General features: G+C 45.2%; 1 long non-coding RNA gene across 1 annotated transcript in view; it reads right to left on the bottom strand.

Moving 5' to 3' along the window:
- Positions 1–19,405: 19,405 nt before the first annotated feature.
- The window catches only part of LOC123859436 (uncharacterized), a 36,129-nt gene continuing 28,788 nt past the window's right edge, over positions 19,406–26,746 (bottom strand). Inside the window, exons 7-8 of the long non-coding RNA XR_008507702.2 lie at positions 24,203–24,279; positions 19,406–22,831 (exon numbers count right to left, since the gene is read on the bottom strand). This is a non-coding gene — a long non-coding RNA (uncharacterized LOC123859436). The remainder of the gene's footprint in view (positions 22,832–24,202; positions 24,280–26,746) is intronic.

Below are 26,746 nucleotides of genomic sequence, written 5' to 3'. Positions count from 1 at the left end.
TATCCATTTAAGATGCTCAGAGCTGTGTCCCTCAAGATGTCTAAAATGGCTCAGCCAAGTTGGCCACAGTCCCAGGCAACATTACACGCTGCTGAGAGCCATGTGTGTTGATGGCAGCTCCACCCCCGCTCTGAGCGCAGACCCGTTCGACCTCAGCCCACCAGGGAGGACCCTCCGGGGCCCTTCTCTGCCGCCAGAGCACCCCCTGGGAGCACCTCTGGACACGAGCACCTTCCTGGGTCTCTGAAGTTGCATGGCATGTGAGGAACGAAATGGGGAAGGCAGGGAGAACTAGCTTCAAGCCTTGACTTCCCAAGTTGGCCCTGTGACCTCGGGCTCTTTCCATAACAACCGCTTCTTCATCTGCAAGTGGATCTGCAGCCTTCTCAAGGTCGGCTATGAGGATTCCAGAGCATGTGTGTCATGTCTCTGGCACACAGCAAAGGCCCAATAAATGAGAACGATTATTATCATTTACCTCAGCAGGGAATGGAGAGCAGACCTAGATTGGGACCCTAGTTTTGCCGCTTACTGTCTGAGGCTCATTTTCCTTCTTTGTAAGTTGGGCAAAATACCACTTAACCTTCAGTGCTGTTGTAAGAATTACTTTAGGAAAGGTGCCTAATCAGGTTCCTGGCACACTTGTATGCAATACAAGTTATCTGTTAGGATTATTTGTTGATCAAAAACAGAATGAAAATTCTTGATGTTGGTTTGTAGAAAGCAAGCATGTGCAAGCATAACAAGCCAACTTGAATTGTTCTGTGAGAAATAAATTGTCTTCTAAAATAGGTGGCCTCACTTCCCCAGGTTAGACCAGCTCTGAACCTGTGGGCAGCAGAGGCAGGGGATGGGCCCAGGGCCTGGGAGGCCACCCCTCCCCTCACTCCCAGATAAAGGGTCCTCCTTTATCTGTCCATTTTCCAGGAGACATTTGCTCCTCCAGCCTCAGGCCCCCTGAGGAGAGCTGGAGCAATAGGTCACCATTATTTAAACCGCCACAGAATTTTCAGACCATGAGACTCCTGTTTCTCTCCAGTCTGGGCTGGCCCAGCCCCAAGAGGGAAGGAAGCCAGGAGGTGGAGGAGGTTACAAAACCATTTTATATCCATCCTGTTTTTAATTGTTTTCACAGCAGGGGAAGAAAAAAAATCAGAATCCTTCCTACATAACCTTTCAATGTGGGAGTCCTCCCCTGGTCGGGAACCCCACGTGGACAGAGCTGCAGTGGGGCTGCATGTGCTGTTTTCCTCCCCAGTCTCTGAGCCCCGGCAGAGCTTGCCCTGAAGGCTGCTTTTGTGGGTCCCCCGTGCACCCCCTTGGCATGCTCACTTGAAAGAGGGGTAGCCCTGCCTCTGCTCTGGTCTCCAAATGGGACCAACTTTTCACCCCTTCGGTGTAAGCCCGTGTGTCAGCCAGGGCCTCTAGTCCTTTAGACTAGTCCCACACCCCAAGGGAGCCAAATCCTACCGGGATTTTTGTGGATTCCTGGGTGGGGTTAGGGGTAGCTAACATTATATAATTACATTTGGTCTCTCAAGTTTTCTGCATCTTGTTCCAGAAGCATGGCCCCCCAAAACAGTGTGTGAAGTCCTCTTTGTCAGGATTTGGTGGTTGTAAAGAATGGCTACATAACACTAAAGAGAAAACAAAGTCAACATCACGTTTGAGACTTCCATCCTTAGAAGATGGGTCAGCCATCCAGCCATGGATGTGTGTGCATATGTGTGTGTGGGGGGGGCGGTCCTCTGTATTTATTAAATATTTTAAAATCTAAGCTCTGCCTCTAGGGAGGAGAACTAGGAGACAGGGAGACTGTACAGATTTTTATCTTTTTGAATTTTACATTTACATGTGTAACAATTATGTGCCTATAGGTGCACAGATGGACATACACATATCCCATACACACACACACCATATCCCTTATGCAATCCCCCTACTCCATGTAAAATGCCCTAGCTCTTTCTTTCTGCAGAGACAATCCTTCAAGGGCAGATTTCAAAAATATTCTTTTCTCAATTAATCAAGCCGTTAGAAGTTCCTTCTACTGGCTCTAAACCCTAACAGAATTTTATGTCACTCTTTTTTTTTCTTTTATTCTAAAGATTTTATTTATTTATTTGAGAGAGATAGTGAGAGACAGCATGAGCAGAGGGGAGGGGCAGAGGGAGAGGGAGAAGCAGGCTCTCCACTGAGCAGAGAGCCCAATGCTGGGCTCGATCCCAGGACCGAGGGATCATGACCCGAGCTGAAGGCAGACGCTTAACGACTGAGCCACCCAGGTGCCCTCATGTCAGTCTTAACTACGGTTGGGACCTACCCACAAACTGCCTCATAGTGTAACCTCATAGCCTAACTGCTTGTCTTCTGAGAGTAGCCACTATCTCCCATCAGTTCCTTAAGTGTAGAGACTGGCAATAGATTCATTTCTTTAGATCCCTCACAGCACATAACTGAATGAAAGAGTTACAGACAAAGGCACAGCTAGACTAGAATGAAGGAAAAGGGCACAGCTAAGACCAAATGCCTTTTGGAACCTCGATCAGGTACCTGGTTGAAGTTCTTGCAGCTCCCAGAACCAGTGGTAGCAGCGAGAAGTTGCTTGTCAGTGGACCATTACTTGCCTCTCTTCTGTTGAAACAAGATCAGTTGGGTCTTTTTCAGGGGATGCATTTTGGACAAACATCCTGATATAAGAACACGTAACTCTACGGACAATTGTGGCCTAGGTGTCTGAGGGTAAAACTTTGACAGCTTTTTTTCCCCTTTTATTTAAGAAAAACTAAACAGAAAACATTTTAAGAAGTCAATGTCTTAACCAAGCCTTTCTTCTAAATAAGGACAAAGACAGCAAGCGGGAGGCGATGGGCAAGGTGGTGAGGAGACTGGTGAGAAGACCCCAAGCACAAAAGCCCTTCATTAAAAAGGCATCTTTCCTGACCTCTTATGGGGAAATTACTCTTCCTTTTGAATATGGAACCAAAAAAAAAGGAGAATGCCCTCCACCTATAGCTGACCTTTCCAGTAGGTATGGGGAGAGGTGGGGAGCCCTACCTCCCAAAGACCTAGAGCCTCTTAAGGTGCTCCCTCCCTTCACCTGTTCAGCATAAACAGTAATACCCCTCAGCTTGTGTTGCTACCACAGGAAGCTCCAACCCCAAACCTGGGCCTGTGGGCCCTGCCCCAGCTCCAGGCACACAAGGCACACGGCTGCATCCTTCCTGCCTCAGGCCTCCTCAAAATGTATCTTCCAGGGACAGAGATTCCACTGTGCTCCACAGCTGAGCATGTGAGAATCAGTCAGCACCTGCTCCTCCATCATCTCCTACAGTCTCTCCATCCTGAAGCCAGAGGTCTGCTTCAGGAGCCCAAAATCAAGTCTCACCTCTTCTCACATTCAAACCTACAACAGCCTGGGATTCGCGGAACGAGTCCGGGGTCTGCCTCCTCCATTTCTGGGAGTCCCCAGAGATGCCACCAGAGCAAGTATGTGTCACTTCACCTGCCACGTGAGGCCCCACTGCTGCGGCCTGAGCCTCCTGCTTCACCTCCCGCTCCCCGCCGCACCCTCCCCCCCAAAAAAACTCAGCTACCTGGGAGCTTAGCTGTTCATAGGGACTCGCTGCAAGTGGGAACCCATCACTAATGCCTCACAAATTAACTCCCCGGTCTAGGACGGATGGATGGCAGTGCTTCCTGAATGTTTGGGGGATAAAAGAAGGAGATTGTTGTGTTCCTGGGGCTCTCGGGCCCTAAAACCCTGGCCTCAAGGCCATATTTAGCTCCTATCAGGCTCTCCCATCTCAACGAGATTATTTAGAATAGATCAGGCCGACACTGAGTGGAGACCCCCCTGCCCCCCAACCCCTCTCCCCAGAAAATAGGGAGCATCGTCCCTTTCTCCTGCCCTGAGGCCTTTTCATGCCGCCCCCATAAAACTGGCCCTGGGAAACTCCATTTCGTTCCAAAGAACCCCCCTCCCAGATTCCCCAGAGCTCAGATAAGACAAGGGCACTCCTCAGCCTTGCACTGCCTGCATTATTACTAATTTAATCAGCATGGGGGTGTGGTAGGCAGAAGAATGCACCCCCCCCCCCACCAAGACATACCCAAGATATCTTAATCCCAGAGCCTGTAAATGCATTAGGTTCCATGGCAAAAAAGAATTCAGGTTTCGGGTGGAATTAAGTTTGCTCATCAACTGACCTTGAGATGGGGAGCTTGACCTGGATTATCCACAGTGCTGGCTCTGAAGATGGGGGAAGGGGCCATGCGCCAAGGAATGTGGGTGCGTTAGACATAGAGAAAAGAGCCTCCAGCCTCCAGAAAGGAACACAGCCCTGCCAACCCCTTGATTTTAGCCCTGTGAGAACGTCCGACTCCTGACCTTGAGATAGGATGGATATTGTAAGATAGTAAATTTGTGTTGTTTCCAGCCACTAAGTTTGTGGTGGTTTGTTAGGGCAGCCAATAGGAAACCAATACATGGGGGATACAAATAATTTGGTCTAACTCCTTACTTCAGGACAATTTTTCTCTAATTAGTCAGCACTTAACACCTCACTCTAAAACTGCCACACTCATGTCTTTACCGCTTGTTCCCAGAACAAGCTGCTTTACTTTGGTGTGAATAAAGATTTGATCCTGGCGATTTCCTCGAAAACAAGAGAATCTGTTCCAAAACTAATTAAAGTGCCCATCTCCAGAAACCCAAGTGGCAGGGCCCTTACTGCAATAACACACACTTTAAGTTCCTCTGCTCTGGACACACACACACAGAAATCGCAGCCCTCTCTCCAAGCCATCTTCCTGCCATCCCACTGCCACCAGTGGGGTTCAGGCCGGCTCGGTCTCTTGCCCGGAAAACTGAGACAGCCTCGCTCTGCCCCCACTCCTTTTCCCAACACGATGGTTGGAAGAGTCTTTCTAGAGTTTGATCATCCTCCTGCTGATAAACATCCAGTGGCCCCCACTGCTCATGGGGTAAAGCACTGGGCTCTCACATAGCCTGCTCAGCCCTGCCCACGTGTCTGGCCTCATTTCCAGTACACACAGAACTAGCCCTAGAGCTGTTCTAGCAAATGTGCGGCCAACGAGCCCTGGAGTGTTGGGCTAGAGAATGCGCTGTGCAAAGCAGAGCCCCGCACTCATGTGGACTCAAGTTTGTAGGACACAGCTGTGGCTCTTACAAGTTGAACTTGTCCCCCAAAACGCGTATGTTGAAATGCTAACCTCTGGTACCCCAGAACGTGACTTTCTGGAAATAGGGTTGTGGCCGATGTAATTTGTTAAGATGAGGTCATACTGGAGTAGGGTGGGCTCCTAATCAATGTGACTGGTATTCTTATAACAACAGGAAATTTGGACATAGACATGCAAACAGCGAGCAGGCCCTGGCGAGACTGGCATCAGGCTGCCACGAGCCTGGGGGCCCCAGAAGCTAGGAGAGAGGCCTGGGACCCACCCTTCCCCAAAGCCTTCAGAGAACTGTTGCCCTGCTGACACCTCGATTTCAGTTTTCTAACCTCTAACACTCAAAGGCGATGCACTTCTGTTGTTCTAAGCCCCCCAGTTAGTGGCATTTTACCCTGGCAGCCCTGGGCAACTCCTCCAGTGGCCCTCCTAGGTTCTCATCAGCTACAGATCGCTCCAGCACTTGCCACTGGTATGCGTGGCTCCGTGTGTGGAGATGTGTGCACTGAAGGAGGGATAGGGGAGCAGAGAGGAACTTGGATTTTCAGAGGTCCACAAAATTCGTTGAAATGAAAAATGCCCTTTACACTCTCACACTGTTTCTCAACTGCCTGGAAACCAGTTGCTAAGAAGAATTCATTAAAGGAGACGGCTTAGTGGGTTTGCCCTCAGTGAGTTGGTTTTGTTCTCTCCCTCCTTGGAGGTAATGAGGAAGGCTCAATAACAACTCCGGCTTCTCAAAACACCACATGTTCCAGTGAGAACAAAGCCCGGCTTTCATCTCTCCCCCTTGCTCCTGTTTCTTCCTTCTGCACGGTATGCCCCAATCCTTGCGCTCTCTTAATTAAAACCAAAATTGACTTGACTCTTCAGGCCCAGTTAATAAGAGGTGAAGCCAGCTCGGCATGTCTGCGTTCTGAAAACTGCCCTGAGCAAAATGTTTGTGTGAGGAAAGACTCTGCCAGGGGAATGGCAAACATGAGCCGGCCCTTCCTAGCTGGGATGGCTCTTTCCTGCATGGGATTTGGGAGGCTCACTCCCAGGCAAGTCCCACCGTCTCCTAAGAGGCAGAAGAGGAGTTGGACCCAAGACCCTGTTGTTCTGGGTGGGAGAGGCCGGGGCAAGGGGCCAGGGACTCGTCAGACTTGACCTGTGGCCGCAGCCCTGAGGATGATCTCTAGGTGGAGAAATGCCTCGTGGTGAGGCTGATGACGTGGAGGTCAGGCTTGGCGAGAAGGAGGCGAAAGAGCTAAGTGGAGTGAGGGAGAGACTGAGGGGGAAACAATGTTGTACTGAGAGGGGGAAAGAGCCCTCCACTGTCTGACCCAGTGTCCCATGGAAAGGCTTCAGTAAAGGCTGACCTGTCCCCCAGATGTCTTTCCCCCAAGCCTGACGTGTGACTCAACTTATCCATTTGTCCCTATAGATGACATTGTTGTCCTGGAGCAGATGATCAAAGCTAAGGCTTCTTGCATGTCTACATATTCCAGGTGCAGTTCTAAATGTTGTTCATGGGTTAACTGGTTTAATCGGCACAACAGCTTTGGGAGGCCAGTGCCATTATCATTATCCTCTCCGTAGTTCCAATGAGGAAACTGAGGCACCAGTGATGGAGGAACTCACCCAGTGTCATCAGACTGGTAAGGGGTAGAGCCTTATCAGAACCCAGCCTGGCTGTCTCCAGAGTCCACATTTTTCCCCGTTGAGCTACATTAATCCTCAAAATGAAAACCAGTAGATCAGGAAATTTACCACCATGGCTTCCAGAGCCATGTGTTGCTCCCTAATTGGGGCTTTTTTTAGGATGAGAGGTTGTCTTGAAGATAATTAATGAGAAACATTTGGAACCTTGGCCTCTGAGCACCTCCCCGTAGTCCTCCAACTGGGTTCACTAACAATTACCGTTCACACTCTTGTGCCTGCCCACACACACACCCCTGAGGTGGGACTGAAAGGCAAGAAGGCAGATTCTACAAATCCGAAGACTCAGACTCATTCCTTTGTAACACAGTGCATAAAAGCAGGTTATATGGCTCGCAAAGCTGTTACAGCAAGCATCGGTACTTAATTTTTTGGAAGCCAAATTAAAACACTGGATGATAGGAAAACTAGTCTGCTTGTCATTTGAGGTTACTGACATTTTTCTCAGGAAAAATACTATCTAAGCTACTAAAATCAGTGGGATTACATAATAGTACTATTACCAAAAACAGTGATGACTGTCACAGTCTTCTTGGGCAGCAATTATGTGTTAACTGGCAATTACTTGCTTCGTTTCATAGTTGGGGGCACAGAGAAAATAAGGGTTAAAATGATCGAGGTTATATAATTAGGTCAATGTTCAGTCTTTTTTTTTTTTAATATTTTTATTTATTTATATGAGAGAGAGAGAGCATGAGAGGGGGGAGGGTCAGAGGAAGAAGCAGACTCCCTGCCGAGCAGGGAGCCCGATGCGGGACTCGATCCTGGGACTCCAGGATCATGACCTGAGCCGAAGGCAGTTGCTTAACCAACTGAGCCACCCAGGCGTCCCCAGTGTTCAGTCTTAATCATACATTAAATCACACAGGCTTCTGAATATGCAGATACTTGAGACCCATTCCAGACCTGCTGAGTCAGGATCTCAGGTGGGTGGCTTCTGAAGGGCAGCTGGGTTGAGAGCCCCTGGCTGGTTAGTTAATGACAAGTACCAGTAGCCAAGTGTCCTGAGAGCCAAGCAGGACTCTCATTCTCTCCCCCACCTCCTGTTACCTACTTCCCCACTGCTTGGTTGTTATTCCCAGGATGTAAAAGAGAAAAATGGATACATGGTCATCTCTGTTTTGTACTCATCCACAGAACCTTTAAGCAACATTTCCCTGCAAATTCACTGCCCCTACCTCTATTTTGGTACTTCCCATAGTGCATTCAAAGTATCCCCTGACCCTGAGCCATAGAGTGATGCCTCATAAGGAAGTGACCTTGCTTTTATTAAGTTTCATATGCCAAATAACGAGCTCAGTTCCTGGCACAAAATAGATGTTCAATAAATGTTTGTATATAAAAGAGTAGAACGGAGGCTGTGGGGGAAGTTGCTGACTGCACAAGTGAATAGGAGCAATTGGAATCTTTTACTTCCAGGGGCCCCAGATACTCTGAGGATAAGTATTTCCTCTCTGTGGCAGGAAAGGACATGCGTCAGAATTACTTAAAGGACCATGAGGAAATCCTGGTCAACAAACAGCACAGACTGAACTGGTGTAAAGTTTCTCATTATGCTCCAAGCCCATTTAAATTCTGGATAAAATATAATGACAACAACAGCAACTTACTATTACCATCATTCTTTCATAGTCGAACTCAAAACTAAGCAAGGAAAATTCCCAGGACCCAGAAAAGAAGTAGAAACTGAAATGCAAAGAATTGAGCAAGTGCTAAGAGCAAATGATCTACAGGGGTACCAGAAATAGGTGTTGGCATGGAAGATGAGTTTTAAGACCCACAGAAGAGACAATTAGGCCTCAGCCTGGCTGGTGGTTAGAAGCAGAAACTGACCTCTTTGAATAAAGCTAAAAGCCAGATAAGGCTATTGCTTCCATGAAATAAGGACTAGAAAACTCAGCCCACTGGTCTAAGGATGTAGCAGGAAGCTGACCATCTGCCTAACGTTGTGGGTGGTAAAAAAGTAGACCTCTAGAAATCAAACTTCCAAAATTGTACCATGTGCGGGTGTTAGTCAAAATTTCTCCAAACCGTAACTAAAGGAAGTTACAGTCAAAAAATAAAGACAAAAAGTATCCAAGAATGAACTCTGCAAAGGAACAATGAACCAAGTTACACAGATGCCTTTATAATACAGGCTTCTCAGGCTCTACAGGAAATGCTCCTTACTGAAGATGAGCTCACGGTAGACATGTCTGATTTCATGAAGAAAAGGACTATCTTGAAATACAGGCAACAGATGAAATGGGGAAAATTTTACATCCCATAAACTACAGAGAACAGAACAATATGAAAAGGGTTTTAAATAAATATGTTCAAAATATTCAAAAATTGAGGAAAAATAGAAGACACAAAGCAATATAAGACATTATAAAAAAGGAATATACAAATGTAAGAAAGCAGCACTTTCTGATATTAAATACACCTGGAAAATAGAGGCAAATGAATAGGAAGCAATAATGGAACACGGTAAGGTGGTTGGGACAAGATTAATTTAGAGAAATCGGTGGTCTTCCTACCTAAAAGCAATACCCACTTAAACATATAATAACAAAGAGACCTCACTTATAATAGCCACTACAACAAAAAGACGAATACCTAGAAATAAATATAATAAGAAATATTTAAAATATATATGAAGACAACTTAAAGATGTTATTCAGAGATACCAAAGAAGACTTGAAAAAATGTAAAGACAAACTCTTATTCATGCATAGGAAGATGTGACATCAAAAAAAAAAAAAAGTTTACCTCTAAGTTAACCTATTCTTGCTTATTTTTCAGAAATAAAATTTGTAAAAATGGCCAAAGTTTTTCTAAACTTGATGAAAACTATATACCCACAGATCCAAGAAGTTCAGCAAAACCCAAGCAAGATAAAGACAAACCACGCAAAAATACATCATAATAAAATTGCTGGAAATGAGTAACAAAGATAAAAATCTTAGAGGCAGCCTGAACAAAACAAACATACTACACATAGGGGAACAAAGAAAAGAAAATCCTACTGACTTCTCAAAAGAAGTAACAGAAGACAAAAGAGAATGAAATAAGATTTTCAAAGTGCTGAAAGGGGGGAAAAAACTATTAATCTAGAATCTATATTCAGTAAAAATATTTTTCAAAAGTAAACACAAAAATAAAAACATGTTTTATTTCAGGGAAACAAAAACTAGGTAAATTCATTGCCAGCAGACCCACACTAAAAGAAATGAAAAGGTTTTTTTTTCAATCTGAAAGAAATAATACCAGATAGAAATCTGGAGCCATACAAAAAAAGAGAACTAAAGGTGATAAATATTTAATACAAAGTGGCTAAATATAATATAGTTATTTCTCATTTTTAAGCTTCTTTAATAACACATTTGATTATTTAAAGCAAAATTAATAACAGTGTATTGTGGGATTTATAGCATATGCAGAGGTAAAATGTAGGACAGTGATAATGCAGAGGATAGAAGGGAGAAGTAGAAATATACAGGTGCAAGGTTGTATAATATTTGAAGATAGGTTGTGATAAGTTAAAGATGGATATTGTAAACTTTCGAGCAATGACTAGGAAGTCAATAAAAGAGCTATCGTCAATAACCCAAGAGAGGAGATACAATGGAATATAAAAAATCCTCAATAAATCCCAAAGAGGGTAGGAAAGGGTGAGATGAAGGAATGGAGATCAATTAGGACAAATAGAAAACTAATAGTAAATAGTATATTTAAACCCAACTATATCAATAATTAAATAAAATTGTCAAATACTCAAAAGGAAAAGATTGCCAAACTACACAAACGCAACAAGTGTTATCTACAAGAAAACCCACTTTTAAAAACATAAATTCAGAAGTTCAAGGCTGAGATAGGAAAAGATAGACTAGGAAAATAATCATGAAAACTGGAATGGCTGTATTTGTAGCAAATGAAACGGATATCAAGGCAATGATTATGGTCAAAGATAAAAGAGACGTTTTTTAATAATAAAGTTGTCAATTCATCAAGAAAACATAATCTTACATGTATATACACAGAACAGAGCTTCAAAAAATATATAAAGCAAAAACGAACAAAACATGAAAGAATTACAAAATTTCACATTTTTTTCAGTAATTGACAGAAGAGAAAATCAGGAGAGATATAGGATATCCGAACCACACTTGGCCTAACATTTATAAAAGATCACACCCCAACATAGAATAGTATCTTCTTCTCAAACATACATAAATATTCCATTTATGGACAATGGCACTGGGCCAAAAAACAAATCTTGATGCATTTAATTGAAATTATACTTAACATGTTCTGTGACATCAGAATTAAATTAGAAATCAGTAACAAAAAAAGATACATGAAGGGCCCCTAAATATTTAGAAATTAAACAATGCACTTCTAATTAGCCGTGGGTCAAAGAAGAAATCACAAGGAAAAAGAGAAAATATTTTGAACTAAAAGATCATCAAGATCAAACATACTAAAATGTGTGGGATACAACCAAAGCAGTGTTTAGAGGTAAATTTATACCTTTAAATGCTTACATTAGAAAAAGTCTTGGGATGCCTGGGTGGCTCAGTGGGTTAAACATCTGTCTTCAGCTCAGGTCATGATCTCAGGGTCCTGGGATCAAGCACCACATCAGGCTCCTTGCTCAACGGGGAGCCTGCTTCTCCCTCTGCCTGCCGCCTCCCCTGCTTGTGCTCTCTCTTTCTGACAGATAAATAAATATAATCTTTGAGAAAAAAAAAAAGAAAAAGTATCAATGCAATGATCTAAGCTTTCATCTTAAGAAGCTAGAAAAAGATGAGAAAATTCAACCAAATACAGGAGAACACAGACTTGAGCCAAAACGGATTAAGCCCCTCCAAACTATTGCACTGATTATAACTAAAATACTGGACAGATTAGAAAGCCCCCAACTACCTGGGGACTCTGAAAAGTAAAGAAAAGCTGGCAGATAGAGAAGGAGTGTCAGAATTTGAGAAAGCAACATACAAGGGTGTGAGTTTCCAGGATTCCGCTCCTTTTTTTCTCTTGTGCTTTCCACCCATGGGAAGGCACTAGTAATGGCCCCACGGGGTCTGCAGTCATAAAGGAAAACCGAAAGTTTATTGGCAGCAGACATGCTCTAAAACAAATGCTAGAGGGAGTTCTTCACACTGAAAGGAGAGGATATCAGAGGAAAAACTTGAAACTTAGGGAATGAAGAAGAGTAGCAGATAGGGTAAATATCTGGGTTAATAAAAACTGCTTCTCCAGGGCGCCTGGGTGGCTCAGTCAGTTAAGTGGCTGGCTCTTGATTTCGGCTCAGGTCATGATCTCAGGGTCCTGGGATCAAGCTCCAAGTCGGGCTCTGCGCTCAGTGGGGAGTCTGCATGAGGAATCTTTCTGCCTCTCCCTCTCCCTTTGCTGCTCCCTATCCGCTGCGTGTGCGAGCACACACGCATGCACTCTCTCTCTCTCTCTCAAATAAATAAATCTTTTTTTCTCTCCCCTTCAGTTACTTATAGGTATGACTACTGAAAGCAAAAATTGTAAGACTGTATGGCTCACATTTCTATGTATGTAGAGGTGTACTACATTTGACAACTATGACATAAAGCTGGTAAAGTGAAAACCGATATGGTTCTAAGGGTTCTACATTTTACTTTAAGTGGTAAAATACTACCTTTAAGTAGACTGTGAAAGTTTAGGTATATATTTTAACTATTAGAGCACTGGCAAAATTATGTGTATGTGTATGTGTGTGTGTATAGCCAAAAAGCCAATAGATAAATTGAAATGGAACACAAATAAGTCAAATACAAACTCATCACAAATTCGTCAAATACACACTGAAGTGGCTATATTATTAGCAAACAAAGTAGACTTTGGAGTAAGGAATATTTCAGAAATAAAGAGGGACACTTCATAATAATAAAGGGCTCAATTCACCAAGAAGATAGCACAATCTTAAATGTGTATTCACCTAAAAACAGAAGTTCAAAATACATGAAGCAAAAACAAAGGTGAAACAGACATATCCACAATTATGGTTGGAGATTTCAACATTATTTTCTCACTCATCAATAGAACATGTGGACAGAAAATCAGCAAGGACGCAGAAGATGTGAACAACACTACTAACAAACCTGACCCGGACAGTATTTATATAGAACAGCAAAATATGTATTCTCTTCACGTGCACAATAAACATTCACAAGACAGACCACACTGTGTCACAAACAAGACTTAGCAAATGTAAAATAACTGAAAGCAAACTCTAGTCTCCAAACAGAATGGAATTAATCTAGAAATCCCTAACAGAAAGACAGTTGAAAAATGCTAAGATTTTTTTATTCAGTTGTTGAGTATCTATATGCTTATGTATTACTTTTCTGTTGTGTATATTAAAATAATTTCACAATAAAAATGTAAAAGTTTTAACAAGCACAGAATGAAAGCTCAGTGAGAATTAACTTAGTGATAGCCCCTCCTTATTACCAGGTTGTTATCGGAGACTCTGATAAAACTAAGAGGAGGTGTGAAGTAGATTGGGAGGGCGGGAGTGAAGAACCCTCATAAACTCTCAGAAGGGAAATTCTGTAACAATTAAGAACACGAGAGAATTGCCAAAGGTAAATAGGATCTGCAACGTAAATTGGTAAACTGTGAAATGTACCCACGGTTGATTTGTTCTCTGGCATTTGGTAAAGACAGAAAACAAGGACAAATTTTGAGAACTTTGCTGTCTCTCCAACAGCCTCTTTGCCACTCCCCCCCTTTGTTGCCTTCTTTCTGTCTCATTGCCATCCGCCTCCAATTTTAGAATTCCTGGCAGACATTGGACAGAGTCACCAGGTCCCTGTTTAATGAGCAATGTCGACTCAGGCTATGGGCAGCATCACCTGTTTCTGGTCTGCCTACTCCTCTCACCTCACCAGAAAATATTTTGGTCGAGCTCCACCTACACTGAGCAGCCACCACTATTTCGAGGATCTGGCAATGAGAATACATTGAGCCCCAGCTGTGAGAATTTGGGCAAACCACCTGATTCCTTAGCCTTGGTTTTCTTATCTGGGAAATAAAGGTAGTTAACCCACCCCCACAGGAAAGGGAAAAGGTACCTCACCAATGACTTATGGCTAAAGACCCCAGTCTCATGATCTCGCTGCGGTATTCATCTGGGGTAGTAGTGATCAGTTTCCTTCATCCTCCTTGAAAAGGTGTGCATGACCTGAGCCAGTGAACCATGTCATCATACTAGAGGGAGGTCAGAGGTGGCCAGCTGACCACCCAAATCTCTGCTCCCCTTCCCATGGTGTAGAGTTGATGCTGGAAAGTGACTGATTAGCCAGAGACCACATTTCTTGGCCCCCTGGCATTGTATGGCCATTGGTCTAGCTCTTGCTATTGGAATGTGAGCCATGGCTTTTAAGAAGTGCCGCTTTCTCTTTGTTCTTTTCTCTTCTTCTGCCTGCCTCGATGTGTATATGAAAATGACCAGACCCAGTCAATAGGGAGCCACAAGCCAGAAGAGGTCTGACTCCCTGACTCAGCACATGGAGGAAGAAACGCACCCATTTACAACAAGCATCTGAATGTGACCATTACATGAGCACAAAATTAATATCACTGATGTTTGAGCAATGATACGTTTTGTTGTATATGTGATAAAGCAGTTGACTGCATAACGGTTTTAGGTTTAATACCTTGCTCAGCCCAGGTTTTGTGACCCTGGCTATGGTACCTATTCTCTTTGTACCTTAGTTACCTCACCAGTGAAGTATGGATGATAATGGTTCTTGCCTCATTGGGTTGTTGTGAAAGTTAATTGCTATAATGCATACAAGCTGCCAATGATGTTCAATCAATGTTGGCCAATATTATTAGCAGCATAGAATTACCAACATTTTTTCAAAGTTCATTAATTCATTCCTGGAAAAGTTTCTACCTTGGTAGCTTATTTCTAGGTGACTGTGGCCATTAAATTCCCATCGAAATATTTTCCAAAGAAACTTTTTCAGGGCCACAGCAGTTTTTCCTGGACAGTTTGTGTGGGTTGTTTTTTTTTTTAAACATAGCTAATTGGAAGATTTCCGAGTCTAAATTTCCAGGCTCAGCTTTTACCTGAAAAGCCATCTGTGTGGACTTAATGATGTTCGTGACTTGAACTCCAGTTACGCCAAAGCCCCACTCACCTCTCCCAGGGTGCGCTCCCGAAGTCAAGGATGCTGTTGCCATAGAGCTGCAGGTCCGAATGTAACCAGCAGAGGGCAGCGCTGCACACAAACCGCTGCAACTTTGAGGCTTCCCCAGTGCCTTTCCACTATCAGTAGTGTTTTTTTCCTCCCCATTTTCATTTCTTGCCTTTAGAAGAGTGACCATGATCTTTCAGAAAAAAATGTGGTTGTCTTCCGTTGTTCTCATCTTTTATAGGTTTTCTGAGTCTCTTGTGTGGTCACTGGCACTCTGTGGGGTTGGGAGAGGCAGAGCCGCTGAATGTAAGAATGGGAGCCCCCGCGCTTTCCCGAATCTGTCGGCGCAGCCACCTGCTCTCCTTGTCCTCCTTTCCTGAGTCACTTGACACCCACCCGGTTTTTGCAAACGATTCCATGCCATCTTCTCCCACATCATAGCAAATTCCAGGACTCAGGCCTACGTACCTGGGTGATTCTCAACTGTGTGTGGGGTAGGATGCATTTCAGAATCTCCTATATGAAGTGTTCTGAAAACACAAGCGCCCAGGTCTCACGCCAGAGCTCCCGAATCAGCTGCTGGGGTGGTGAGAGTTTGAAGAAGTTCCTGGGGTGATTAGGTGTGACAAGCACTCCCACCCCGTGCACCGCTGGTGTTGCTAGTGAAGACCTAAAGGAGGCAAGCGGCAGGAAGGGAAGAGGTGGGCCCAGGTGGGGGTGGAGTTGGCATGACTCAGGGATTGATTGGTTCTGTTACTCTCCGCATGTTTCCCACAGGGAACTCGGAAGCCCACTCACTCCCAACAGGTGATCTCACTGCTTTCTGAACTGAGAAAATTAAAGCCCTCCAACTGTTCTGCCCTCCTCGGTGACGCTCTGGGTTCTTATCCACATTCTCCACCGTTCTCCCGGACTCACTGCTCAGCCTGTCGCTCCTCCACGGTGTCTGGAGCCCACCCACCTTTCCTGCCCCTCGGGGGACTGCTCTCCTCCCGTTATCCATCCCCGCCCGCACCGTTGGCATCTCCCTCTCCAGGGCTCCTATCCTCCTTCCCCAGCTCCCTCACCTGTCCTCAACGCTTGCTCTTTCTCACTCCTCCGGATCCAATAAGCACCCAGTTTTATGAGTTCTCCCTGCTCTTGATGACCCTTTCATTCCGTCCCCTCTTCTGTGCCCCGTCGTTGTATAGGACTTTGTCACTCCTTCCCACCACCACCAACCCATCCTCTGAACTGGCCTGTCCATCTCCATGCGGCTCCCTCTCCAGACCGACTCCAGAGGGATTCTTCTAATGGGCTAATCTGATGTGAGTTGCTCTGACTGAAAACATCTCACTGCCCCCTGCCCAACACCACTGGATAAAGCCCACACCCCTTCACAGGTCACACCAGCTCTTCTGCACCTGCCCTCCCCCACTCTGTACTTCTCTCTCCCACAGTATGCACCCCCCATGAGCCTCTTAGGGAACATTTGCCTTTGCCTGGCACCCCTTTCCCTATTTTGCTTCCTAAAGCAAACTCCCATACATCCCACAAAACCCAGTTCAGGCACCAGCTTCCACAAAAAGCCTTCCCTTATGCTCTTGGCTAGATTTCATCATTCCCCCTTGTGGGATACCTCTGATCTACTATCAGGCTCCCACGGGTGCACCTTTCCACCCTGCAACCTTGGGGACATTACATATTCCTTCTTTGCATATTTTATTTATTGACAATTCTCTCTGCCTTTCCAAGCTTTGAGCTTCTTGAGGACACAGACTAGTAATTACTCATCTCAGCCCTCCTAGTGCCTAGCATCGTGCCTCGCTCACAGGAATCGTGGGAATTGGGTTAGAGCTAGTCTCCCTGCTTCCTTCAGAGACTTCTTTAAAATATCAAATCCCTGCCTTTACACTGTTTCTACTCCCACTCACTCCTTCACCCACTAAAATCTGTTTTCCTCCCATGTTTCTGATCTTTTAAAGAAATAAATGACTCACTCACATGTCTAAAGTGCACTGTGTCCATTCACTTTCCATATTCTTCAACCTCTGGGGCATTTGACACTGTTGACCATCACCCTCCTCGACATTCTTCTCCTGGTTTCTGTAGTGGACGGTCATGCTTTTGTTGTATCCATCCCACCTTCTTCTGGGAACAGCCCCTCAGTTTTCCTCTAGGGAAACATCCCTCCCTTATTCTCAGCCCTTGTGGTTTGGATGCTCTTTCTGATTACCTTAATTTTCATCAAGGTAATAACATTTTCCAGTTTTCCCTAGTCTGAAACCCTGAAGTTATCCTTAATTATTCCTTCTTAGTTCAGGGATCTTGTCCTTACTCATTAGGCTAATGAGAGTTTCCCAAGGCTGGTAGTGAGGAAATGTTCTCTTCTTCCTTGGTTGCTAAGCTCATAGGAGCTTTGAGGTGCTGGTGACCATCTTGCCTGCCTGAGAATGAAGCCATGTCTGACAGAAGCAGAGCTGAGGAGAGAGCAGAAGACTCCCTATGGAACCCTACATCCAGCCTTGCCTGAAGTCAGACCTATACCCTGGACATTACAGTTATACGAGCTACTGACTTTCCTTTTTTGCTGCCACCAGGTTGTCAATTTTCTGTTATAATCAAGGGAGTTGTGCTTGATAATGGCTGACTTTGTTGCTTGTCTTAAGGATGCCAGAGGTGTCTGATGATGGAAGACAGCAAATATTTAAGTAAGGTCCTACAACCACCGACTGGTTAAGGATCCCATGAGGGACCCTGGATGAGATGGCCTTTGATGTCCTTTCAGACTCTGAGAACCAGAGTTCATTTTGGGGTTCATTTTTGAATGGGAACAGTTTTGTTGGGAACATGGCCCCTCCTTTACCAAGCTCCTTCTCTTGGTCATGTCTCACGTTCCACCCTTCATCTGAGCTATTGTTGCATTTCCTATCTTCCCCATTAAATCATGATCTCTTTGAGGTGAATGTGAAGATTGTGAGCTTTTATTCTTAGCTCAAATGGTGTTTATGGGAAGGAAGGGAGGAAAGGAGAGAGAGAAAGGAACAAAGGGAAGGGAAAGAAAGGCAAGAAATCTACTCTTCACGGTATATAAGCCATTTAATTGTGAAGCTCCATCTAGTCTCCTAATCGATCCCTAATCCCTCCTTGTTGTGTTTGCTACTTTTGAAAATCCAAAATGCTTTTCTGTGCTTTTAGGTCGATTTTTAAAATAGAACCCACAGATGGTTGTATTAGGTCGCAAAGGCACCTGGTATGGGGGGCTCATTCTAAACTGCAGTCCTGCCCTCTTGACTTTGTCTTCTTGCTTACCTCTCCATTTTCTCATGATTTACTCAGTTTCCTTCTTCATCATAATGAAATGCTCAGACCTACAGGCACTTGATTCATAGTAGTGTATCAGGATAAGCACAGAAGCTCCTTCCAGATGCATGTAGACAAGGGACACTACCGTCTAACTTTTCTAAGGAAAACTTGATAATGAAATAATTGTTTCTAGCAAGTTACAGAAACAATCTGTTTGAGATAAGGGAAACAGAGATGCCTTATCAGATAATTGACCCCCCCTCTCCGCCCCCCGCCCCCGAGAAAGAAAGAAAGAAGGAAAGACTACCCTAGCCACCTTCTACTTCTCATTGTCTGGAAGGTTTTTCTGTCTAGACATTTCTCAAGCAGTTAGAATGTTGCTGAGTGTAATTGTGGCAGGTCCAGCTGGCCCAGACTTCCCTAAAAGGGCCTCTGCATTGCAGCATGTTTAAAATAGTAGCCACTCCCTCAAGAGGATGAGGTTTCTCAGGCAATGATGTTTGTCCATGCATCCAAGAATTCATATTTAAATACTCGGTGTGTACTGCACGCTATTAAACTCAGAGAGAAGATGCTAAAATATGGGATGCTGTCCTCACTCTCTAGGGGCTTATAATCTAATCAGAGAGATAGGATACATACACCCACCAACTAATTTCCTTTCAGCTGAGAACCTGAAATCGGGTTCTCAATGCTGGCCACACATTAATATCACCTGAGGAACATTAGGAACACTATTGATGCCTGAGCCTCATCCCACACAACTGAACGAGAAATATCTGGGTTGAGCCTAGGCATTAATAATTTTTAACCCTGCCATCCCCCTCGTCCCCTCCCTTGTAAGTCTAAGGTGCAATCAGACTTGAGAAACTCTGGCCAAAATGCCACCTCTTCTTACACACAGAGATCGGTTTGCCCTCCCTGATCTCCCCAGCCAGAAGGAATATATATTGATTGATTCCCAATGGTTCCAAATGTTTCTGTCAAAGAAAGACCCAGGAAACCTCAGACCAAGTCTTGTTTTCCAGAAAACACAGGAGGAGGAGATCATGACAGGAAAGTCAACACACAGCAGCCTTGGCCCTCATGTGGAAGGTTTCTTTACTCAGATTTGACAAAAGGCAAGGTCCAATCAGCCAGGCCTATGTGATGATAGAGAAATTAGAAGCCAAGGTCAATGCAAATACAGTCCAAGTCTTGGACTAACCATATGTATTTCTTGGCAGCCACTTGACTTGCTTGAAAGCACCGACATTCATAAACTTGGGGTCCAGTAGTTATGTAGACCAACGGGAAGGACGTTTCAAGCCACAAAACTGGAATCTTTGGGAAGCAACAGAAGTTGACCTAGATTATTTTCCTCCTCGGCTTCCATCTTTTGACTGTATTCCCGACTGGTGCAGGTGCAGAGTCCCATCTAACAGATGCCGGCCAGGCCTTAGCGTCCCGGAACATTCTTAGGCACTGACGATGGCTGACTGGCTGGGAGATGCGGCTTAGTCTTGATTAAAGTAGTCTTTTACTTCCCTTTGTCCAAGGGAGCCCATTCATCCAACACTAATCCATTTGTCCAATGAGCTCTAACCTAATCACCAGTACTCGCGGCCAAAGCCTCTAATGCCCTGACCTACCTTTGTAATCGCCCTGACCAATATAGCTGCATCTTCCCACTGAAAGTTCAGGCCAGGCCGGGCTCCAGGCTCTACCTCCAAATGTGATTAATGCACAACATCTGAGCATGGGAGATGCACACTGGAAACTTTTTATATGCTGCAGGCAAAACAGCAAGACTGACTATAAACTTCCATGTAATTATTTCCTAAGGGTATACACAAGATGCTTTTGTTTAGAAGGTGGCAAGTTTTCCAAGGCTTCAGAGGGGTTCCAAGAGCTTACTCAGGACCTGTTGCTTTGGAGGAAACAAGAGCTTTCTCACCAAAAGAAAAATCCAGCTCTCAAGCCTACTTGGACATCCAATTTCAGAGTGGCTCTGGCCTTCCAGAAAGGACTTTGGGATCCTAAAACCCCACTTGATCACAAGCTGCGTTTTCTGGGAAGCAGTGACACCTGGTGGTGTGGTCCCTCAATGGCTTGAGGCTCTGCCTTGAGGGGTGAGAACAGACCATTTCACTGCTTTCTGCCCTCAGCATTCCTGCCACAGAGTCTCCAAGTGTCATGATCCCAAATGTCACGTCCAGGACATCTCTAGTCCATTCTCCGCTTCTCTGCCCCCATTCTGAATGAGGTTGGAAGGAAAGTAGAAATTCCCTGGACCTGTGTCCCCCAGAAGGCATCCCCATTTGCCCCTTAGCAATAGGGCAGGGCACCTTGCATTTCTGGGGGACGTGTTTTATTTAGCCCATGGTGTTTCCCCTGCAATACCAGCCATATTCTAATTGGTTTCTCCATCAACCTTCACTCAGTTTCTACTACATGCTGGGTAGGTGCTAAACTGTACACTTCAAAGGCTGTCAAGCTGCAGAAGAAGTAGCCCCTCAGGGAGCCTCTACTCTAACCAAGAATGGGAGGGTAATGACGTTAAGGATTCCTGGGCTAGGGTATCCAGAGCAAATAATATTGACGCCAGTATTGATGGAAAATGAAGGCTCATCACTGCATTCAGCTCATTTACAAAAGAAGAAAGTCCTCATCTGACTCCATCTCAGAAGGAATTTGAAAGGTGACCTTTTTTTCCCCTCATTGTCCTCACGTGTTATCTCAGAGCCCCTCACCCACACAACACTGCCAACTTCCTTCTGGCCTAACCTGTCACCTCCACTGGTGAGGTGACGTGGCTGTTCTTGGACCACTGCTTTGTCCCCAGTCGGAACGTTCTGCTTCTTTGGAGGAGGGCAGCCTTAGGAGTTGTACATAAGAGCGAGTGTTCCCTCCGGTGAGAAGTCCTCCCACGCTGCTTCTGTGTGAGGCCCAGAACCAAATGAATCGGAGGATTTAGCACCCTTCTCCCAGCCCTCAAAGTGTTGCATTGGAATAAAGGTTAATTAAGGCAAAAGGGGGAAGATGTTCTTACGCTAAACTTTCCAGCGAAGTCCCTGGGTTTTCCCCTCTGTGTTCGCCCTTGGAAGTTCAAGCAGAGAGCGCCTCTTCAGCTGCCACCAGCCTCACCGTGCTGCGCTCTGACCTCCTGAGTCATCTCTATCTTCTGTTCTCCGTCTCTCTTCCAGGAGAAGGTTTTGCATGGCCCTCCCCCAATCTCATTTCAGTTATTTTGGTGTATTTTCCTTTCCTAAGTCAGCCTTTGGGGGCAGATCTCTTGAAAGCAGGGTTCTCAGCCTGGGCCACACATTGGACACACCTGGAGGCCCTAAGTTCTGTCTGCCACCCGGGGGCCCAGCCCCAGCAGTCCGATTGGTTTGGGGCGGGGTCCAGGCCCCACAAAGTTACAGCCTGCCCAGGCGGTTCTAATGGGCTGTGAAGACGCCCCCACTCTGGTTTTCTCTTGCCCTGCTTTCTCCCACTCTTTGTATTCTATGTGCTCGTCCGTCATCATTGCTCGTTATTATAAAGATGGAGCTGAAGCAGGGCAATCGCTTCATTCTGGAAGTTAAACATGACAACAGCAAGGGAAATGATCTCCCTCATTTTCAGCCACAGCTAAGAGAACTCTCATTCCTGACCCAAATTTTATCTCAACGTCACCAGTTCCCAGAAGAGGTATTGCCCATATTTCTGCGTATCACTGTGAAAACATAAGTACCCTGTTGCGTTCTAAAAAGTGATACTATGGAGCTGTTAGTCCATGGAAGTTGTGGGCATGTGCGGCATGTGAGTGTGTCTTTTTTCACTTCTTCTCATCTCTACTGCCCTCTGCCCCTCCGACTCTCTACCTTAAGAAAATCTTTGAATGTATCATAAAATATAACTAAAATATTTTTTCCATGTTCATTTGAGACTATTTTTGATCCTTGTCCTTATTTTTTTTTTCAAGATACATTTCTGTCTGAAAGAAAAGAGATTGCTACTTAGGTGGCCCACCTCCAATTTGTAAAGGCAGAATGAGGCAGCAAGAACACCGTCTAGGGGCAACCAGAAGACCCATGTCCTGCTTCAATCATTTGCTACTCACGTGCCCTGAAAGGCAAACCACTGACATTCTCTCTCCCTTCTCCCAACCGCAAAATGGAGAATCATGTTTTCATGGCCCATATCCACAGCCCACATTCATGGTTATTATGAGAATCAAATAAGCCAGTATTTGTGAACATATTTTGATTTAAAAAAAAAAAAAGGTTCCTTTTCACGGGTATACAGTGAGTTTGAATCTTTCTGTAGAGAAATTTTCCATGCCCATTCTCTAAACTCTCATTTCATTTTCTTTGGAAACCTTGCTTGCATTTGTGTGATCAGAGCTCTTGCTGGTCTATAGGAGGCTTTTCTTTTTCTGGGAAGGCTGTTCCACAGTCTGTCTGCTGCTCTCTGGAAGTTCCATTTCAGAAGGCAGCCCTGGTTAAGTTCCATCCCGACATCTGCAAATCACATCCACAGGGAAAATGTGACTCACTCAAGTTACTGCGTTAAGTTTTCATGGATATTGTTCAGGGAGTAGGTGTTGTCTTTGGGCCAAATCACTTGAAATCATCATGACATCAGGCCTGTCACTGAAAAACTGACTCTGCCCCCACAGGAAGCAAGGAGAAGGGTGGGTGCTGGGACACAAGGTTACTATAGGAAAGGCCGCTTTCCTAGCCCTCCTGAAGTTTTAGGGGGGAAGGGGGAAGGGGGAAGGGGGAAGATGTTCTTACGCTAAACTTTCCAGCGAAGTCCCTGGGTTTTCCCCTCTGTGTTTGCCCTTGGAAGTTCAATCAGAGAGAGCACGTCTTCAGCTGCCACCACCCTCACTGTGCTGTGCTCTGAACACCGAACACCATAGGACGCCTGGCACATAGTGGGAGAGCAGTAAATGGTGCCCAACAAATTATGGCACGTTTGTAAGTAACCCAGTACAAAATTGAACAGCCAAGGTGTCTCAACTCCTGTGCAATGAGATACAAACAAACCATAGTTTACGCTGCATGGATGGTAAGTATATGAAATTCTGGCTCCCCACTCTCTCTTTTGGTTACATCTGACATCACTAATTGGTCATCACGTTGTCTGCAGACGACCCCGGATCGAACCCCAGAATCTGATGCCACTCAGTTGAAACAGCTGCTACCAATCAATCCAAGATGCCACTTGCTATGAAACCGTTGGAAATTCCCAGTATGAAGGTTTCAGTAACCAAATCAATTCATTCATGGCACTTGTCCCAACACTCAGTTCACATCATTACCATTAGCATCTTCCTCCTCCTCATCTTTATCATCAATGTCATCATTGTACTTGTCATCATAAAGCTACTTTGAGCTATTTTCATCAAAAGTCACTTTTGTCTTGATGTGGCACCTCACCAAGATGGGGGTTCCTTCTTTCTATCCTTTTATGCTTTAGTCTTGGTGGCCATACCCTTCTCCTTCCCTGTCCCTCCACTTCTAGTCATAGCTGAATATATTTCAAAAAGAGAAAGAAGCTATGTGCATTGTCCCTTTTGGCATAGGGTTTTCTCTCCCTTATAAGATGATACCATAAATCCAGATCTGAATATTAATGAATTGTTGAATCCATGAGAACAGACTACTGACATTGGAGTAGACTCCAGGAGAAACATGTGGTAGGAGGAAGTTCTATAATAAATTGCAAAGGAACTCGGCCAAAGAGAAGAGAAAAATTGAAGGGGAGGGCACCTGTAGGGAGAGCAACATCCTCTACTGAAGGAGGAACATATTCACTATAGGAGTTCATTATCTCTTGGTTTCTCTTTGGCCCCTTTGCACAGTTGCTTAGAGAGAAGCACTTACCCAGGTTCGAAGCATCCTCCTCCCCCTGGTTTGATGGCTTCAGTCCTCAGAAGCTGGGCCACTCCAGAAGTCAACATCTAGATATATAGAGGAGAAGAGTAGGCTCCTGAGTGGCTTTTAGGATTTCTGGGCCTACAAATAAACAGGGGACTCAGCCCCCTCTAGGGCAGGCTCTCCTAAGGTAGCTTAGCCGGCCCTAGATATCGCAGCTGTCAAAGCTGGTAGGACTGAGATATGGCCACCTGCCCTCCTGAAGAAGATTCTTGGGAACCTACCTACCTCCATGGCAGTCAGCTGAAGACTTCCTGCCCTAGGTTCATAGCAAAGCTTCTCCAGTACATAAGTCAGAAGACAATATGTTGTTAAGGTGCAGGTGGGGAGTAGATGTAGGACAAGGTGAAATTTTTTAAAATTACTTTTAAGTGAATGGAATAAAAACCCTAAATTGATTCCAATTACCTCCTGAACTCAGTGCTAGAGAGAAATAGCGGACCCAGTCAAATTAGAGAAATCCAAGAGGCCTTGACCCATCAGTAAATACAGACTCCTATATGAAAATGAGTGAATTCACCGCCGAGCTCTCCAGCCACTTTCCACTGGACAGTGAAGCTAACACAAAGCTGAACTATCAAGAGTGCCAACCATATGTGCTGTGGGTGTGTGTCCATGTGGTGGGCAGCCCAGTCCAACCCAAACCTATAGGAATAGTACAAGGCTCTGGTTCAGAAGCATGTGTCATGTCCCAGTCTCAGCAATCACTGTGGCCAGCAAAGATTCTCAGGGCAGCGCGTCACTAAAGCCAGAAAAACCAGAGAGACCAGAAGGTATCCAATTTCAAGAGGAGCACGAGAAGACCGACCAAAAGCAGGCTGTGAGTAGACTCCCACTGAATATCTCAGGTCCTTTCCCCACTCTCTGAAAGATAAATGTTAAGGAGGCATTGGAAGCCCTGAGCTTGCTCAAGAGCTGCCCAATGAGAGTGTGGAATTCAGACTCTGAAATCCTAGGCCAAAAGGCACTATGACCTTCAACTCCGCTTTCATCAAGCTCTGTGTTCCAGAAATCAAGGCTTGAGTTTCCATGAGAAAGGAATGGAAATGATCACCTGTCTTGTCACCGGGCCAAGATCCTGACTTATATTTATGTTTTGGATAAGGAGAAGAGAGAGGTAGGGTACAGAAGGGAGGGGTGAAGCTGATGATAAGGGGGTGGAAATGCAATAACATTCTCACTCCGGAGCCAAGGGAATTTGGCTCTGTAATTAGCTCCACTGCCCTGAGTGAAACCAGTCAACGCATTCCAGCATAGCTGGGCCTGTGCTTTCCTGGGATGATGGTGCTGCACCTATTTGACCACTGTCACCCTCCGATTCCTCAGGAACACGATAGCACCCGGGTAGAGGACACTCCCAACTTGTAAGGAAATACTTGTCTCAGTCTCCCTGACCAGGCCTGGGTGCATTTGGCCAATCAGACTTTTCTGCTGCTCTTTGCTGTCACATCCTGAAGGAAACTTCCCCTAATTTCACCATATTCTCTCTCTTGCCCTCCAGCTACTCTGCCTCTCCTTGGTACTCTATCATTTCTTGCCCACTGTGTCTCCGTCCCATTAGACTCTGAGATTGCTGAGGGTGGCAGCTTTATCCTGTTCTTGATAAGTCCACATGGTCTAGCTCACCCCCACATGGGCCACACCCAAACCATGATTCATTATATGTTTCTGGAAGGGAAAAGGAGAATGGAATGACCAACCTGCCCAGGTTTGCTGGGATTTGCCTGGTTTTCGCTTGAGAAAGGCCTCAGATTTGGGCAAGCCGAGACAACTGGTCACCCCGCCAGAAGGGAAAGAGGAAGGTAAAGAGGAAGGAAGGCAAGAAAGAGGGTAGAACCCTGTGCACTCTTCTTGGCCACCTGAGGAGCAGCCTGCCTTGCTGCTGAGGTCCTGGCCGCTGAGTGACAGATGAGCTGTTGGGGACTGCAGGGACATTCAGTGAGCTCATCCCTATAAAGGAGCAAAGAGATGATGGATCAGACTTGAATCAAGACGTAACTGAATTCTGAAAGTGGAATTATTATATTCATTCAGGGAGCATCGGTTGAGCACCTATACTTGGTCAGGTTCTGTGCCAGATACTGAGGATACAGAAGTGAAAACGGGCCCTACCCATCAGGAGTGCAGGAAAGCAGGGAACGTGCTGAGGAAATATCCAGTGCACTTCCTGTTTCATCATGTGGGTACAGCTCTGAACACACCATTGGTGCGCATAAACATAATGAGCTGTTTGTCTGCCAGGTTGGCATACACGCTGTCGTCTACCTTGGGGACCCTAGAGGACACTGTTACAACCTCTATAATAGGACGTCACCACATCCTCTCTTGTCTGTAAAACCACAGGGCCAGAGGGCTGTTGGTTGGTTGGTTTTTAAGCAGTATGTAGGCCTTCTCAGAGGCAGATTGAAAGGGTCACCAGGCCCGTGGCTTAAATTAGACTTGACACCATGACCAGGCAGACACGAGGCTGCCAGAGCTGGTGGGGGGCTAGGC

The sequence above is a fragment of the Mirounga angustirostris genome, unplaced genomic scaffold (assembly GCF_029215605.1).
Source record: "Mirounga angustirostris isolate CCGP_5_RB_7025 unplaced genomic scaffold, mMirAng1.0.hap1 SCAF_7, whole genome shotgun sequence".
Classification (NCBI taxonomy): domain Eukaryota; kingdom Metazoa; phylum Chordata; class Mammalia; order Carnivora; family Phocidae; genus Mirounga; species Mirounga angustirostris.
This window is presented reverse-complemented; position numbering and strand designations above follow the sequence as displayed.